Genomic DNA, 5,337 nt, shown 5'->3' with positions numbered 1-5,337 from the left:
TTCTTCTTCTTTTCTCTCTTCTAATTCGATTCCTTAGTCTTCTTCGCAATCAAAAATTTGAGCCTTAGTGATTGAGTGCATGCCCACCCATAGCAAGTTAGTCCTTAATTATAGTGTGTAAGACTGTGAAAAATCCAAACAACTAAAGGAGTGTCAAGCTCAGATCTTGGTGATACTCTGTTACAAAAAGGATACAAGGGTTAGAGATCTGAGCGAAATGAGTCATTTAATTCTGCTGCAACCAATGTAAGGTTTCTCATACCTTTTATGTGTTTATTTTATATCGTTTTAGAAGTTCATATTTAGGATGTTAAAAACATACTTGTTAGTAAATCTAGGTCCTGGTAAAATATATTCCAACAGTCTGCTCCGCACACTTCGCCAATACAACATCAACCATAGCTGAATGATCAACCACTTGACTAACTGATTTGTTTTTCTTATTCACTGTTTGTATTTTTTCAGGTTTAATTTTTCGCTTACCACTGCCAGTTTCGGGACTTAGCTTTTTTGAAGTATGAGCCAACAACCGGTGAAAAAGTTTAGGACTAAGGGGATTTGAGCTACCCCCCACTCTACGAGCCACTATATTTTTATTTCTTTTCCAGGTCTTCTTTGAATGTGCTTTGATCAATGGTTCAAATGTTTGTTTAAGCATCTGACCAAATGAGATTTCCTCCACACATGTGCTATTAATAATCATTTTTCCTTTATCAATCATTGTCTCATTCGTCTTCACTAAAGTATCACGTGCAGTGAATAATCTAGCTGAGTCAGCATTGGCAGTCAACATACTAACTACCTGACCTTCCAAAGTAGGAGCCTCCACAACAACATCTCCACTAACTATCGAATTTCTCAAATCTAGGATAACCGTATTGGCCGTGGCCACCTGGTGCAGGTCATCGAAAACCGTCTCTGTCATAACACCCCCAGTGCTTGCTACCAGAGATGGATTTTTAAGAGTATTAGAAGGGGCAATATCAGCAGAAGAACGCAGGACCTGCTCTTTATCTTCTTCCTCGCGTTCCCTGGCTTTCAGAACTAATGTCGTGGCTAGTTCCTCCTCTATCAGGCCTGAGTATCTATTGCGAGCACGTTCAACTGATTCAATAATTCAAGAGGCCTCTCCCATGCTCATAATGGGGCAGTTGTAGAACCACCATTTTTCAACTGAAGCGAACTCAATCACGGGGAGGCAAACTCGAGGCACTCAACCAAGGTCCATAACGATCTTGTCTTGCATCAACCGCATCACCACCTTCAACATCTCTTAATGGACAGTCCAGAGATTTGTGTCCAATAATCCCACAGTCATAGCAAAACTCCAGTAGATGTTCATATTAGAGGATAAGCGTGACCTCAGTCCTATTGTCATCAATCGCTGCCCTGAACCCCCTTTTGAGAGGTTCTATGATGTTGATTCGGACTTTAACTTTCATGACTCCATTCTGTATTTTGATGTCTTCAACATTGCCAATGCCTGCACCCCATTCTCTAGCAAAGAAATCAGACATTTATTGATTGAAATCCATAAAGATGAATACTGAATTTTTTTTTTTAGATATTTCACAAAAACCCGTAGGCTTTTTTTTTGGAAGAAAAGCGTATTTGTTATAAGATAATAAATAGTTAGACCTCATGGTCATTACATGAAAGGTTCCCCATAATATAAGACCGGGATATCACCAAATCTCAGGTGAGCAAACGCCCACTTGGCCACATTATGGGCTGCAAAATTACATGTTCTACTAACATTCAAAAAAATACAACTAAAAAATGAGGGAGAAGATCTATTACAAAAGGAGTGATAGTTCTCAAGGGCCCAATGAGGATCCTTCCCACTAAGTGCAATGATCACCACACTCAAGTCATTCTCCACAATAACAAACTTGGCACCGATGTCCAGCACCACCATAACAGCCAAGCAGTAGGTCGTCGCTTCTCCACACAACGCATCAGAAAAATCCAACCGATCTGTATGAATCTGGATTACTCTGCCCAGGTGATCCCTAGCCACAACTGCAAAACAGATGTTATCTAACTCCACTATGATATCACAGTTCAGCTTAATCCAGTCTTGAGGAGGGGGACTCCAGGCCTCCATGCAGCATGGGGTAGGAGGAGAGAAAAGAGAAGCATGTAAATATGCAAAAGAAGTACAAATAGAGTCAATACACTTCTTCATATCAACCGGATAGTTAGTGTGTACCTTATCATTATGGGTCTGCCAGATGGTTTCAACCACGATCGAAGCATAAAGAAAAACATCCTCAACATTAATACCCTTGTGCTTCAGATCCCAGATGAATTTCACCCAATCCCAAATACAAATGCATGTATTGCAAATAGGATAAATACCCTATGGAGAGGACCGTCACAAGTGAAACGCCACTTCACAAGAAAAAAAATAAGTGCTCAAAAGATTCCTCTCCCGTAGGCTTAATGAAACAAATAAGTTGTTTATCAAAAGACTATGGACCCCCACCATAGACCCTTTGTCGATCTTCTTTACTACCAAAGGAAAAATGAAAAACGTTCTGAGAACTCAATTCCTTCACTTAGAAACGGTGACTAATCTTCTAAATCCCCTTCATAGCCCTTTCAATTTCATCTTTATTGGCAAGTCGTGGTCCAAGAACCTTGCCTACTAAACTCAACTCCATTGTTTTCTTCCCTTCAGTCACGCCTTCTGTACTCAATTGTAAGACTGGTCCATCCTCTTCATCCAAATGTAAAACTTCAGATAAACGCTTAACCAATTCTAAGTCCATCCCACACCAAAATTGTAATATCCCGATAAGTCTAATAGTAATTAATTAGGGTTTATATTTATATTATGTGTTAATCATGTAATAAGTGGGATTATGATCCTACTGATTTATTTCAGTATAAAATTTAAATTTTGCTATAAGTGAGTAAATAAGCATAATTTATAAATTACGGAGATTTATATAGAATGTGTGAATGTAATAATATGAGCTATATGTGGAATAAATTATTTTCAGGTTCGGTAACCCTGAAGACCTGATTAGTGGATAAATAAGCGTAATTTGTTAATTACTGAGATTTATTTGAAATACGTGAATATAATACGAGTTATTTGTGAAATAAAAATATTTTCAGGTTCGACGACCCTGGAGACCCGATTGGAAGCCAAAAATGTCACAACAGTGTTAGTTAGAAATATTGATGGAATTATTGGGATAAGTTAATTTTAGAAATATTGAGGTATTTTAGGATACTCGAAGTTGGCCAAATACCCTAAAAATAGAAATTTCTTAATGGCTAAGAAATGATAAGATAACTATTAATAATAAAATTTTTATTAATATTATTATTATTATTATTATTATTATTATATTATATAACGAAACGATAAGTTTCGTTAGTTTTGATATATATATATATTAAGTTTTAAGATATATCAGAGAAGAACGAAGAATAAATCCTTGTTCTTTCTCTTTCCTCAAAACCTTCTCCCTTTATATCTAATTTCTTCAATTTTCAATCCGAAACTTAGCGATTTAATCTCCGGTAGTAGGATAGCAAATCCTTAAAAAGGGAAACCTTAAGGTATGGTTTAATTTCGTTTTAAGTTTAAAAACAATTAGTTTCATATAGGGGTTTTGTGAATTAGAATAGTTATGAAGGCTCTGACCTTATAGAATTGTTCTCGGGTAGTCATGGGACTAGTTCTGATATTTTCTTGTTGAATTGAAGTGATTTTGAGTTAGAAATCGAGTTTGGAACTTTTTAAAGCTTAGTCCGAACGTTAATGGCATTTTTCATTTAAGGGGTCGATTTTTATTTCTGTTACGTAAGGATGGTAGTATTTATGGTATGCACCTTGTGAAGTTTGGAGTGATTTGGATAAGTTTTGGTAGTGTTTCGGTAAGTGCAAAATTGGGATTTTCGAGTTTTATAGTTTTTAGAAATTTTTAAGAGATTAGAAATCGTATTTTTGTCATAACTTTTGACTCGGGTGTCCGTTTTGGACATTCTATATACCGTTTCGAAGCTTGCAATGAGCTCTAAAATATGGTGTATGTTTTAGAGCAAAGATATAAGTTTTGTTTTAGTGTATTTATACCGCGGGGTTTGGTAGGAAACCCTAAATTGTCTTATGTGAATATAAGCAGTGTTTTGGGATAAACACTTATTGGTTTATCGTTGTTGTGACATAGGGCCAAGATCATTGGGGATAGGTCTCTACTTGGGTTGGCCGAAATGTATGAACCTGAATTAAAGGTAAGAAAAGTATATTGTACTGCATAGTACGTTAATACAATTAGTATTGTTATGAATTGATTAATATTGAGATATAGTTAATACTGTTATATATTGAAAAGTATATTGTACTGCATAGTACGTTGTATGTAATACAATTAGTATTTTTATGAATTGATTAATATTGAGATATAGTTAATATTGTTATATATTGAAAAGATTGATTGGTTGAGTATTGATAATGTGATAATATTATGCATGTGATATACGGACTCACCTGATTAGGTGATGCTATTTTCCTGGCAACGTACTGGGCGTAAGTACAGGCGTTAGTGATACATGATGAGTACCGAGTGTAGGTACGGGCTCACCTGATTAGGTGATGCGATTTTCCTGGCGACGTACTGGTTGTAAGTACAAGCGTCAGTGACATATGATAAGTACCGGGCGTAGGTACGGGCTCGTTTGATTAGACGATGCGATATATTGGTGCCATATTGTGGCATGGGCTCACCTGATTAGGTGATGCAATTATATGATATATGGGTGCAGGTTTTTGGCACATGCTCACCTGATTAGGTGATGCAGTTATGAGACATGTGGGTGCTAGGCTATGGCACAAGCTTGCTTGATTAGGCGATGCAATACAAGATTATCAGATTAAAGCATCTACTTGCCTGATTAGGCAACGTGATGTTATGAAGATGGTTGCTTTATAAGGTAACATATATATTATTTATATGATTAAATGAATATGAATTCTATTATTGGTATAATGGTTTTGTATTACCAAATATCTGTATACTGATGTTTATTCGTGGCAAATACCAGTAGTGATTTGGATTTCATCTTATGAACAATGTGCGATGGTTTGATTCTTATGGTGTATGAATGACAATATTCAAATAATAAACTATATGATTGTTATTATTACTTTTCTTGCTGAGTCCTTGTGACTCACGGGTGTTATGTGGTGCAGGTAAAGGCAAAGAAAAGCTAGATCAACCATGAGGTGGCAGTCTTCTCCAGCAATGTACATATTGACCTCACCGTCCTGCGTGCCGAGTTGCCAGGAGTTGTTTTGGACTGGTTGTATCTGCTGTATAT

This window comes from Cannabis sativa, chromosome X (genome assembly GCF_029168945.1).
Source record: "Cannabis sativa cultivar Pink pepper isolate KNU-18-1 chromosome X, ASM2916894v1, whole genome shotgun sequence".
Lineage (NCBI taxonomy): Eukaryota > Viridiplantae > Streptophyta > Magnoliopsida > Rosales > Cannabaceae > Cannabis > Cannabis sativa.
Note: the sequence above shows the minus strand (reverse complement) of the source record.